We start from the raw sequence: 14,765 nt of genomic DNA, 5'->3' as shown, positions 1-14,765 counted from the left end.
ATAAAAGCCATGCACGAACCCTGAGAAAGGATAGGAAATAATATTCTCATTCTGCACTTAGATTCTCTCTCTCTCTTTTCCCTCTAGAATATTCAGTCACGAGAAAAGCAATTCCTAACAAGTTTATCCAACCTATAGGGGAAAGACTTTTGCCATGTATATTTTTGTTGAAACAAGACAATTTGTTAATTGTGCACAGTTTGATTTGATAGTGCTTTGTTACATGCCCTTTTGATATTTGATTTTTCAGTTATCTGACTAATGCTAAATGAACTTTTCACTTTGATAAGTGCCCTGAATTTCTTCCATTAATAAAGAAATGGTGGTTTATTAATTACTGCAACAATGAACCATATGCAGGAATTCGATATGCAAATCTATTCCCTTAGATGCAATATATGTTGGCCTTGGAACACAGTGCCATCTAGAAACTTAGGTTCATTCAAAGATGCTCTCTTGGCCACAAACTTGTATGTTAATTATCTTCAAATCAGTTGAAACTTCTACTGTATAGTAATGTAAATTCTTGCAAAATTGTAGACTCTCATTAATTATGTAAATTCTTCTATTATGTAATTAAATGATTTTTAATTGTTGAAAATGATGAGTATACTTTTGCTTCAAATCAATTTTTAGTGTTGTATTAGTTAAAGATATTCTAAGAAATTATAACAAATAAAACAATAACAAAAAATAAAACCACCCCCAAAAAAATTATAAAAAAATACTGAACTTTCTAAGACGGTTATGGTAAAAATCGTCTTAGCAAGAGAGACATACTAAAATGGTTGTTGAAAAACTGTCTTAGTATGTCATTCATAAACTTGGGAATCTAAGACGGTTATCAAAGAAACCGTTTTAGAAAGTGAAACATACTACGATGATTGTTGGAGAATCGTTTTAATATGTCTCGTTTTTTAAGATGGTTTTTGTCATAAAAGTCTTAAAATACCAAGTCCGCCAATAAAATACTAGAATGGTTATCCAACAATCGTCTTAGTATGTCTCGCTTTCTAAGACGGTTTCTCTGATAATCGTCTTAGAAAGTTCAGTATATTAAGACGGGTATGGACACAAAACTGTCTTTGATGAGCGACATATTCCAAGACGGTTATTCGAATAACCGTCTTGGAAAACCCACTATATGAAGACGATTTAAAAACCGTCGTTGTACATATTTGACCATTTTACGACACTGGCATTTACAATGGTTAAAAACCATCGTAAAATGTCCAAATCAACCGACTTAAAAACTACTTTTGTAGTAGTGTCTCTAATTTTGTAGTTTATGGGACTATACAAATGTGGTCATGAATTTCCTTTATGAATCCAGTGAGGAAAATGAGAGGAGTCCCAGTATAGATGGTACTAGGTAGGAGATTTGCATGCAAAAAGAGGTGAGCAAATATCTTTTTGCAAAACTTCTTTGCATTAACTAAATATTAATAAGAGACGATAAAAGATAAATGCACTCCTCGACACTATAATTAAGGAGTCAATTAAGAGAGGTTCATCAATTGAAAAGTATATGAAGACTCCTTACTCCTGATATAGGCTGTAATGGTTAATAATATCATGTCACAACTAGTTAATGCATTATTGACACATGCATAGATACTAGATAATTTGCTTACCAAAATAATAAGAGTTAGTGGTTAATTAATTTACATAGTGAACATTTTTCGTCCATTTTAAACTATTTTAGTAAATCTAAACTTTAATGATTGTACATTAACTTGTATTGGGCTGGATAGAATTATAAGAAGAGCCCCATAGAGGAATTCTAAGTTTGAACCTCTAATTTTTATGTGTGTCATATCGTGTTGTCCGGTGCTTGCTCCTTGATGTCCATAAGAAACGTATTGATGTATTTTCTTGTTAGACTCTTTCCATAGTTTAATATTCATGCTAAGCTTGAGACTTTTTTTTCTCTATTGCACAATATCAATTAATGTAAGATAAAATCAATAAAAGATATTACACTCTTTTAATCCTTTAATTAGGATATCTTACCCAAAAACTCTACTGAATTAAGTGGGAAAAGTCTGCCTAACATGTTTGAATCCCAATTATATTAATTACTTTTTGGGGGAATTAATGTAATATTATTTTTTGGGGGAATTCTCTAATATTATTCCTAAGTAAAATTATAATAAAAATTAAAAATAAAGAAAATAGATTTCAGCCCATTATTCTAATAGAAAATCCAAACAAAAATATTGGGCCAAATGACCAATCAAATTTATTTTTTGATTTTTTCTTCTAGTTTATTTTCCTTATTTCTCAAACAATTGACGAATTTGGGTGTGAGCTTCATGCTTTCCATTTCAGATTGGTCTTCATTCACCATTTTCTTAACACATGCTCTTGTGGTTGGTCCATCAAAATTACATATTATTATCTCATTAATTATTTTTTTTTCAAATTAATCCTCTATTATTATTTTTTAAAATTGTAACTTTTAAATTAAAAAATATGATTAAAAATAACTTTAACAGGCTGAATCCTAAAATATTTTGACTAACTTTCAACATTTTTTATAAAAAAAATATTTTTGGATTTAGGATTTAAAAATTTCATATTATTATTTCTTAAGCATAAATTTTATAAAAAATGTTAAATTAACTAAAATAACTTTAAAATTAGACTTTTAAAGTTATCTTAAATCATATTTTCTAATTTAATAAAATTAGAATTTTAAAATTTTAAAAATAATAATTAAAGACTAATTTGAAAAGACAAATAAAATAATTAATGAAAAATGGCATATAATTTGATTGGTTAAAAATTATAAGTATTAAAACCCCAGAGGGACACTGTAGAAACTCTCCCTAAAGCTTCAAGTAGACATTGCAAGAAAACTTGTACTCGTGGGTAGCCCGAATCCGTCTCGACTTTGACGAGTAATACCCAAGTTGACCGGGTATGGGTTCGGGTTCGGGTTTTCCCCGATAACCAAAAGTCGGGTACGAGCACGGGTATGAGATTACTAGACCCGTCCCGACCCTGAACCCGTCCCGCCACTTAAAATCTTTAGAATTTTTACATAATTTAATCAAAAGGCATAGAATTTTTATTACTAGTTAATTTTATTTTAGAATTTTTACATAATTTATTATTATTTTCTTAACTATTTTTGTAGACACGTACGCTATAATAAATGTATTGATATATAAGTAGTTAAAAATAAATGTTTAACAATCAATTTATTTTTTTAAAAATCAAATTTTTAATATTTTTTTTACAAAAAAAAATATTTTTCTAATTTGAATCGTGTATGGGACGGGGTTAGGGATATCCGATACCCGACAGGTACCCAACGAGTACGAGGATGAGACAATAAACTTAAACCCGTCGGGTATCGGGTATAGGTATAGGATATGTTAGGGAGTCGGGATAAGGGATTGGGGAGACAATACCAGTACCCATCCTGCCCCATTGCCATGTCTAGCCTCAAGGCAGGTTTTCAAACAATTTACATTTTCGGCCACAGGTAGCTGATAGACTTTTCATTCTGCAAACGCTTTGCCCATTTTTTTTAGAAAAACTTGTCCACTATTCTATACAGTACATATCATCATCAGTGTGTGTGAGGCTTTCATCTTCTGCAATGGCCTGTAATAGCATCCAAAGTAGCTCTTCACTATGCACAAGAAATTTTGATGTGTTTCTAAGTTTTAGAGGTACAGATACTCACAATGGTTTCATTGATCACCTTTTTGCAAGTCTTCCGAGGAAAGGTGTTGCTGCCTTCAGAGATGACCAAACAATAAAAAAGGGAAACTCTTGGAGCCTGGGAATCTTGCAGGCTATCGAAGGATTGCGCGTTTACATTGTTGTCTTCTCAAAAGACTATGCATTATCCACATGGTGCATGAAAGAGCTAGCAAAGATTGTTGATTGGGTTGAAGAAACAGGTCGTAGTGTGCTCCCTATTTTCTATGATGTCACTTCTTTTTGAGGTCTGAAAACAGAGTGGAGAGTTCAGAAAAGCTTTTGGAGGGAAGCTCTAAAAGCAATTACCAATAGTTGTGGGTGAGATGTACTAAATAAGTACTTAACTATATTTTTTTATATAATATATATGAACTTATTTTTTAAAGTCTCATGTCTCAGTGGTGATTTTGGGTCTTTGCTCTACTTTGGTGTTTCTGGCCACAATATGAAGAAATTGAAAAAATTGTTGAAGAGGTAATTAACATATTGAGTCATACTCAAATTTTGAGTTTGGGGGATGATTTAGTTGATATGCTTTCTTGTGTGAAACAAATGGAAGAGTTTCTAGATCTAGATGCAAATAAAGATATTCGAGTTGTAGGAATTTGTGAAATGGGTGGTAATAGGAAAGACAACACTTGTTATTGCTTTGTTTAATAAAATCTCTTCCCAATATGATACATGTTGTTATAAGGATTTTGGACCAACAAGTTGCCAAAAACAACTTCTTTGTCAAGCTCTAAACCAAGGAAACATTGAGATCAATAATCTTTCCCAAGGAACCATGTTGGTAATTACTAGGCTATGCAATGTAAAGACACTTATTGTTCTTGATAATGTTGATTGAGTTGAACAATTAGAGAAACTAGATTTGCATCCTAAATATCTAGGTGCAGAGAGTAGAGTCATCACAATATCTAGAGATAGTCACATCTTAAGAAATTATGGAGTGAATGAAGTTTACAATGTTTAACTTCTGAATAAGAATAAAGCTCTTCATTTACTTTGCAAAAAAGCTTTCAAATCAAATGATATTGTGAAAGATTATAGACAGTTGACATGTGATGTACTAAACTATATGCCAATGGGCTTTCATTAGCAATCAAAGTATTGGGATCATTTTTGTTTGATAGAGACGTTTCTGAATGGAGAAGTGCATTGACTAGATTGAAAGAAAATCCAAGCAAAGATATGATGGATGTTTTACGAATAAGTTTTGATGGGTTGGAGGAAATGGAAAAGAAAATATTTCTAGATATTGCTTGTTTCTTTCCTAGTGGATACTTTTGAGGAAGATGTGACGGAACTTCTAGCTTACTGTAGATTTTATCCTAACATTGCTATGAAAGTTCTCATTGAGAAATCACTCATAAGTTGCACTGAGACTAGGATGATTCAAATTCATGATTTGTTGAAAGAGTTGGATAAGAGCATTGTTCGAGAAAAATCACCCAAGGAGTCAAGAAAGTGGAGCCGAATATGGGACTACAAGGATTTCCAAAATGCCACGATAGAAAATATGGTAAAATAATTTTTGAATATAAAATCCTATGTTCTAATATTTTAAAAATATATAAATTAGAAAAACCAAACATTTTTCTTTCCTTTTTGCAATGTTTTAGGAAGCCGAAATTCTTGAAGCCATAGTTGTTAAACAATATCCAAAAGAGTCAATGGAAAAAGTATTGAATGTTGATGCTATATCAAAAATGAATCATCATAAGTTGCTCATACTTGAGAATGTGACTTTTTTAGGAACTCTCAATTATGTTTCTAATAAATTAAGATATCTATCTTGGGATAGATATCCTTTCAAGTCTTTATTATTAAGTTTTCATCTGAAACAACTTGTAGAATTGTTCCTTCCATGTAGCAATATCAAACAATTGTGGGAAGCTACAAAGGTATTATATTGTTCTTTTACAATTTTGTCTTTAAATGAAAAAATAAAAAGATAAGTTATCTCACATTTTTTAACTTTCATCAACTTAAATAAACACAAGAATGTCATTAACTTTGTGTCCTACTATTGACTAAATTTTGTTTCCTAGTATTTAATGGATAGAGATTTTTCTTACTTTTGTTTCTATTACAGTGTTTGCCTAATTTGAGAACTCTAGATCTCAGACACTCCAAAAATCTTAGTCAGATGCCAAACATGAGAGGTGTCCCCCATTTTGAGAAACTTACTTTTGAAGGATGTATAAAAATTGACCAGATTGATCCATCCATTAGTATTCTAATAGAGCATACTTTGTTGAATCTGAAAAATTGTAAGAATCTTGTCCTTAATCTGAATATCATTTTTGGGCTCAATTCTCTTCAGGTGCTAGAGCTCTCAGGCTGTTCCAAAATACTTAACAATCAGTTCGTAAAGAAACCAAGGGAGACAGAACATTTGGAGAAAGTTCATAAAAACATTAGTGTTGTCCAATTATCAACATCCTTGTATATTAAATTCTAATGTTGCCTTTCTATTTTTTTTCCTTACGAAAACATGAAGATTCATTTGGTTTGTTGTTGCCTTATTTGTCTCGTTTCCCATGTTTGCTTTATCTTGATCTGAGCTTCTACAATTTACTTCAAATCCTTGATGCTATTAGGAACTTACATTCATTAGTAAGCTTAAATTTGGGAGGAAACAAATTTGTGGCACTACCTTCTACCATCAAGGAACTTTCCAAACTTCGAATTTTGAACTTGGAGCACTAGAAGCAGATGAAATATTTGCCTGAGTTTCCAACAACAAAAGCAAAAAGAAATTGTCTCCAGGGATTATACATCTTTGATTGCCCCGTATTGAGTGAGATAGAACACTTTTATAGCATGGTTTTTTCTTGGATGATGTAAAACCTTAACTTGAGGTAATGACTCCACCCTTCATTTCCTATCTTTCTTTTTATGTGTACACTAATTATACATAACTGAATTTTCTGGTGTATCAGGATTCCTTGCAACCCTCTAGTTCATTAGGTAAGATGGATATTATTATTCCTGGAACTCAAATTCCAAAGTGGTTCAATAAACAAAACTCGAGTAGTTCAATAAGCATGGACCCATTTCCTGTTATGGATGATCCAAATTTGATAGGTGTTGCCTGTTGTGTACTATTTGTGACACATGATGATCCTTCTAATTTGGGTGATAGATGGCATCCTTGTGATTGTCCAAGTTTTGGATACGGTGTTCGAAATAAACAGCTCGAGTGTGAGACCTATTTCACGGTTCCAATACTTTTCAAGAAAGATTTGGTCACAGTGGAATTCCATCACTTGTTAGTAATGTTCTTTACTCAAGATCTTTTCATTCCTCTAGTAAGTGAATGCTCAAATGAAATGCAAGATCTTGATACGATGGAATTTGCACCCCTTATATACCCCCCTCCTGGTTTGCATTTGGAGGTGAACAATTGAGGGTATCGTTGGATATTTGAAGAGGATCTTCAACAATTCAAATCAAATGTGATGTTTAGTGGAAATTCTTCATCTCGAAAGCGAAGGCGTTTGACAAGTGATTAACCACAATTCCATCAATGAAATTCCCATCCATTTGAGGTAAAATTTAATAAAGAAAGGCATAATTATTATTATAAAATTAATACTTATTTACAAATACTCTGTTTTTTCTATTACATTTCCAGATTATGGTCAATGTTACTTGAGAACAGTGTTAAAAATGATGATAAGCATATTTGGTCTTGGATTGTCCTAAGCTGTAAACTATTAGCCTTAGCTAGTTGTAGCTATACGTTAAAGTAGAAGTTTAACAATGATCTCTTTTATTGGTGAAGTAATTTACGGAATCTAATTCCTGTCATCAGTTTACTAGAGTGAAATATTTGGTATTTCATTTACAATTTTCAGACAAAAGTGTGAAATGTTAACAAAAGCTAAAAAAAATATAATATCATACATGGTATAAGATTGTTTATACCTTGATAATCTGCTTTTAGAGTTAACTGCATGTTAGGAAATGCAATTTTAGGACAAAACTCGTATTGTTGACGTAAAAGCTATCTCTAAAATTTTGGGTTGGACGTGGAAAATCGCATCATGGATCCGTAATCAAACATGCGGTAAGAGAGTTATTTGTCAATTTACAAGAATTATATGTATATTATAACATGTTCAAATGTCTTGTATCTCATTGGTACATGTTTAGCATAATCATTGTGCTATGTGACTCAAAATCACTAAAGGCACAAATGGGAAGGATTCTAGTGGTGTTCTGATAACTGAATTCAGTTGTCATAACTGTATTGGTCTTGGCATCAAAGTATAGCCTTTGTTCCTAGAGCTAGCAACTAGAGTGTATATATATTTGATCATGTTATTCATTAAGGGATTTTTTGCAGAAGAGAAAAACAGAGAGTTCAACAGAAAAGGAGAGCTAGGAGATTGAGAGAGGTTTTGAAAAGAGAAATCGAGAGAGATCAAGCTAGCTGCTGCTTGTATTGAACTTGTAATTTCTTCATGATCAATGTGATGATGATAAGTTGCCATTTCTCGTGGATGTAGGCACATTACTGAACCATGTAAATCTGGTGTTGATCCTTGGTTGCTTGCTTTGTTGTGTTTTCTGTTTTTCTTCAATCTTATGTTGTTTCTACAGATAGCAAAACAGGTAGAAGAACCAACAAGTGTCGCCGTCTGTGGGGATCAAGATCAAGAAAGATGGGAACAACAAAGTACGATATTGAGAAGTTCTCAGGGGAAAATGACTTCGGGTTATGGAGGATCAAGATGGAAGCAATCTTGATTCAACATGGTTGTGCAGAAGCTCTTAAAGGAGAAGAAAGGATGTCTGAATCTCTAAGCTCAAAGGAGAAATCAGAAATGATTGATAGAGCCAGAAGTGCAATCATACTATGCCTTAGAGATAAAGCTTTAAGAGAAGTTGCAAGAGAAAGGACAACAGCCTCAATGTGGCTGAAACTGGAATCCTTGTAAATGACACAAGTCTCTGGAAAATCGGCTATGCTTGAAGCAACAACTGTACACCTTCAAGATGATAGAATCAAGAACAGTCACTGAGCAATTGGCTAATTTCAATAAGATCCTTGATGATTTGGAAAATATTGAAGTAAAGCTTGAAGAGGAGGATAAAACTCTTTTGCTTCTGAATTCCTTACCAAAATCCTTTGAACATTTCAAGGAAGCAATCCTTTTTGGCAAAGATCAAGACATTACCCTAGAAGAAGTCTAGACCTTAATAAGGACCAAGGGGATGCAAAAACAGCAAGACTCCAAATCTGAGGATAATGGTGAAAGCCTGAATATTTCAAGGGGAAGGAGTGAAAAGAAGGGACTAAGAGGAAAGAAGTCCAAATCAAGGTCAAGGGATTCAAAGAATGGGAAAAAAATAAAGTTCAACTGCTTTAATTGTCACAAGACTGGTCATTTCAAGAAAGACTGCCCAGACAGGATTAAGAAAGGATCTATGGACTCTGCTGACATAGTTGAAGCCTTTGAAGGTTATGAAAGTGCAGGTGTTTTAGTAGCTTCAAATACCAAAGCACAAACAGAATGGATTATGGATTCTGGATGCTCATATCACAGTAGCCTGAGAAAGGACTATTTTGAAACCCTGAAACTAAAACCAGCAGGAATTGTACTGCTAGGAGACAACCACCCTTGCAAGGTACAAGGCATTGGAACTATGAGATTTAAGATGTTTGATAACAGAGAGTATCTACTGAAAAATGTAAGGTACATTCCAGAACTCAAAAGAAATCTTATTTCCATAAACATGTTTGATGATCTAGGATATTCAACTAGAACTTTGGATGGTGTTCTTAAGGTTTCAAATGGATCTTTAGTCATTGCCAAGGGTAACAAGAATAAAAGTAGTGGCTTGTTTATTCTTGAAGGTTCCATTATTATTTGACATGCATTAGTAGCTAGTAATACATTGATTGATAAAACAAAATTTTGGCATTTGAGATTAGGTCATGTTAGTGAAAGGGGATTAAATGAACTTGAGAAACAAAGTTTGTTAGGTGGTGATAAACTAGATAAACTTGAATTTTGTGATCATTGTGTGCTTGGTAAATCACATAGAATAAACTTTGGCACTGGTATTCATGTTTCATCTAGGCCTTTTGAGTATGTGCATTCTGATTTATGGGCACCATCTAGAGTGAAAACTCATAGTGGAAGCTCATACTTTCTCATCATCATAGATGATTTCTCAAGAAGAGTATGGTTGCATGTTTTGAAAAACAAATTAGAATTTTTTTCAAAAATTCAGAGAGTGGCTGATGCAAGCTCCATTGGAGCTTGTAGGCCTAGGATCTTCTTCATCAATGGATTCCTTTGCTTCTTGGAAGATAAATGGCAGCGGAATGGATAAGGAAGAGAGAGAGGAGACGCCACTTCAAGGAGAAGATGAGTCTAGAAGAAGCTCACCACCATAGGAGGCCATGGATAAGAGCTTGGAGGAAGAAGGAGATGAATGAAGGGAGAGGGAGAGAAGAGCACGAAATTTTGTGCTCAAAAGGAGCTCTGAAATCTGAAGTTAATATTCAAATGATCAAAGTTGAAAAAAATACACACACATGACCTCTATTTATAGCCTAAGTGTCACACAAAATTGGAGGGAAATTCAAATTTCACTTGAATTTGAAATTGAATTTGTGGAGCCAAACTTTGGAGCCAAAATTTCACTAATTATGATTAGTGAATTTTAGTTATGGTTCAGCCCACTAATCCAAGATCAATTCCAAGATTCTCCACTAAGTGTGCTTAGGTGTCATGAGGCATGAAAAGCATGAAGGACATGCACAAAGTGTGACTATATGATGTGGCAATGGGGTGTAGTAAGCAAATGCTCACCTCCCCCTCTAAAATTTAATTGGATTGGGCTTCTACCAATTCAATTAAATTTATTTCCAGCCACACACATCAAATATCCACTTAGTGCATGTGAAATTACAAAACTACCCCTAATACAAAAACTAGTCTAGGTGCCCAAAAATACAAGGGCTGAAAAATCCTATATTTCTAGGGTACCCTACCTACAATATGGAGCCCTATATACAAGGACCAAATATAATGACATCCTAGTCTAATATGTACAAAGATAATTGGACCCAACCTTGGCCCATGGGCTCAGAAATCTACCCTAAGGTTCATGAGAACCCTAGGGCCTTCTTCAGCAGCTCTAGCCCAATCTTCTTGGAGCCTCTTGCTCATGGTTCTAGTGATTGGTCCCTTCCTAGGGAGGATTGCATCATCCCCTTCCCCTTGAAGAGGATTTGACCTCAAATCTGTTAGTTCCTCCTCCTCAATATCAGCTCCACCTGCAAAAGGAGTTAAATCAGAAATGTTAAAAGTGGTGCTGACTCCATACTCTTCTGGGAGGTCCAACCTATAGGCATTGTTATTGATCCTCTCCAAAACCTGAAAAGGTCCATCCCCTCTAGGGCTAAGCTTGGATTTCCTTTTAGTAGGGAATCTATCCTTCCTAAGATGGAGCCAAACCCAGTCACCCTCATTAAGAACTAGCTCTTTTCTTCCTCTATTGCCTTTAGTTGAATACACCTTTGTTTGGTTCTCTATTTGGTTCTTAACCCTCTCATGCATCTTCTTTACAAATTCTGACCTAGATTCCCCTTCTTTATGTATAAAAGAAGTGTCCAGTGGGAGGGGAATGAGGTCTAACGGTGTTAGGGGATTGAACCCATAGACAACCTCAAAAGGGGACTGCTTGGTGGTTCTATGAACCCCCCTGTTGTAGGCAAATTCTACATGAGGAAGATACTCATCCCAAGACTTATGGTTGCCTTTCAGAAGAGCCCTTAAAAGGGTGGATAAAGACCTATTCACTACCTCTGTTTGCCCATCAGTTTGTGGATGACAAGTGGTAGAGAAAAGAAGTTTAGTTCCTAACTTAGCCCATAAGGTTTTCCAGAAGTGGCTAAGGAACTTAGCATCTCTATCTGACACAATGGTCCTAGGCAAACCATGGAGTCTCACAACTTCCTTGAAAAAGAGTTTTGAGATGTGGGAAGCATCATCCACCTTGTGGCATGGTATAAAGTGTGCCATCTTGCTAAACCTATCCACCACCACAAAGATAGAGTCTACACCTCTTTGGGTTCTAGGAAGCCCAAGGACAAAGTCCATACTAATGTCTACCCAAGGTGCAGATGGGATGGGTAAGGGTGTGTATAGCCCATGAGGCATCACCCTAGACTTGGCTTGTAAACAAGCCACACACCTAGTGCAATGCTTATGGACATCTTTCTTCATATGGGGCCAATAAAACTTTTCTTTGAGGAAGACAAGGGTCTTGTCTATCCCAAAGTGGCCCATGAGCCCACCCTCATGGCTCTCTTTCACAAGTAATTTCCTAATGGATCCTTGGGGTATGCAAAGCTTTCCCTCTTTGAACAAATACCCATCAGCCAAATAGAATCCATCTTGGGCCTTTTTCCCACAACTCTCATAAATGGGAGAGAAATGTTCATCTAAAGCATACAAGTCCCTAATATTATCAAATCCTAAAATTTGAGCTCCTAGGGAGCAAAACAATGTGTGTCTCCTAGAGAGGGCATCAGCTACCACATTTGTTTTTCCCTTTTTGTATTTGATAACATATGGAAATTGCTCTAGGTACTCTACCCATTTTGCATGCCTCTTGTTTAACTTGCTTTGCCCTCTAATGTACTTAAGTGATTGATGATCACTATGAATGACAAATTCCTTGGAAACAAGGTAATGTTCCCAAGTTTGGAGGGCTCTTATTAAGGCATAAAGCTCTTTATCATAGGTGGGGTAGTTGAGGGTGGCACTATGAAGTTTTTCACTAAAATAAGCAATAGGGTGCCCACCTTGTAACAATACAGCTCCAACTCCCACTCCAGAGGCATCACATTCTAGCTCAAAAGTTTTAGAAAAGTCAGGAAGAGCTAGAACAGGTGCCTTAGTAAGCTTTTCTTTGAGCAAAGCAAAGGCTTGCTCTTGTTTTTCACCCCAGGTAAATGCCACATTCTTCTTCACCAGCTCATTGAGAGGTGATGCAATTGTAGAGAAATTAGGAACGAACCTTCTATAGAAGCTTGCTAACCCATGGAAGCTCCTAATATCTCCCACACTTTTTGGGGTGGGCCATTCTTGGATGGCCTTGATTTTCTCAGGGTCCACTTGGACCCCATTTCTACCAACTACAAAACCTAAGAAAAATATATTATCTACACAAAAGGTACACTTCTCTATATTTGCATAGAGGGTGTTTTTCCTAAGGACTGAAAGAACTTGTCTGAGATGTCCTAAGTGATCATCTAGGCTCCTACTATACACTAAAATATCATCAAAATAAACAACTACAAATCTACCTATGAAATCCCTTAAGACATGATGCATAAGCCTCATAAAGGTGCTTGGTGCATTAGTGAGCCCAAAAGGCATCACTAGCCATTCATACAAACCAAACTTGGTCTTGAAAGCAGTTTTCCACTCATCACCCTTTTTCATCCTGATTTGGTGATAACCACTTTTAAGATCAATTTTTGTAAAGATATTGGCACCATGCAACTCATCAAGCAGATCATCAAGTCTAGGAATGGGGTGCTTATACTTTACAGTGATGTTGTTGATGGCCCTGCAATCTGTACACATTCTCCACGTACCATCCTTTTTGGGCACCAACAACACTGGCACAGCACATGGGCTTAGGCTCTCTTGGACCCAGCCCTTCTCCAACAATTCTTTAACCTGAGACTCTATCTCCTTAGTCTCCTGAGGGTCAGTCCTATAGGCTGGCCTATTAGGAAGGCTTGCTCCTGGGACTAAATCTATTTGGTGTTCTATTCCCCTTAAAGGAGGTAGCCCAGGGGGTATCTCTTTGGGAAATATATCACCAAATTCATGTAAGAGTTCTTGGACCTTTGGGGGTAAGGTCTCAAATGTAGGAATTGTGGCAGTGCTAAGGGATGTTTCCCTTGATAGGAGAAGGTAGAAAGATTGTTTAAGAAGGAGTGCTCTTTTAATATCACCTTTTGTTGCAAAATGATTTTCCTTCTTAACAATCTTCTTGGAGGAATCCTTTCCCTCTTTTTCCTTCCCCCTGGCCTTTGAAGACAAGACCTTACTATCCTTCTTTTTCTTTTGTTTTTCTAATTTTTCTTCCTCATCCCTCTTATCTTTCATAGTTAGTTGATCTTTGGCCACCTGTGAAGGTGTTTGAGGATGCAACACAAATTTAGTGCCAAGATGGGTGAGGCTAATCTCATTAGTTAGGCCATTATAAATGATCTTCCTATCAAATTGCCACGGCCTTCCTAAAAGAATATGTCCTGCCTCCATGGGAACTATATCACAATTAACTTCATCCTTATATGTCCCAATGGAGAAAGGTACCTTCACTTGTTGGTTAACTATCATTTCCCCTTGCTCATTGAGCCATTGAAGTTTATAAGGTTTTGGGTGGGGAATGATAGTGAGGTTCAACTTGGAAACTAATCTTGTGCTACAACAATTGCAACAAGATCCACTATCCACAATGAGAGAACAAGTTTTATCTAAAATTTTGCATCTTGTATGAAAGATGTTCTCTCTTTGGGATTGAGATAAATCACAAGATTGACCTCCAAGGAGCCTTCTAACCATTAAGAGGCCACCTTCTTCATGAGGGTAGACTTCCTCACTAGACTCTTCACCCCTTACTTCATCTTCACTTCCACTAGAGGAAGGGCAAGAAGTAGTCTCCTCTTGACTACTATAAATGTCTTGACCCCTCATGATCATGGTTTTCTTTGTGGGGCATTGAGAGGCAATGTGACCTCTCCCAAGACATTTGAAGCATTTAATGTTGCTAGTCCTTTCTTGAGAACTAGTCTTAGGGGTGTATTTCTCTATGGTCTTACCCTTATCTTCCTTGGGTTTTGAAGGTGCAGCCCCTAAAATTCCATGGGCTTGGTCCTTCCTTGGATAAGAGTGAGAGCCATAAGATTTTGAAGAAGACTTTCTTTTAAGTTGTTGCTCCACTCTTATACAAAGTTGGACTAGCTCATCTAGGTCCCTATATGGAAGGAGTTCAACCTTGTC

Source organism: Glycine soja, chromosome 12, assembly GCF_004193775.1.
Source record: "Glycine soja cultivar W05 chromosome 12, ASM419377v2, whole genome shotgun sequence".
In the NCBI taxonomy this organism is placed as follows: domain Eukaryota; kingdom Viridiplantae; phylum Streptophyta; class Magnoliopsida; order Fabales; family Fabaceae; genus Glycine; species Glycine soja.
This window is presented reverse-complemented; position numbering follows the sequence as displayed.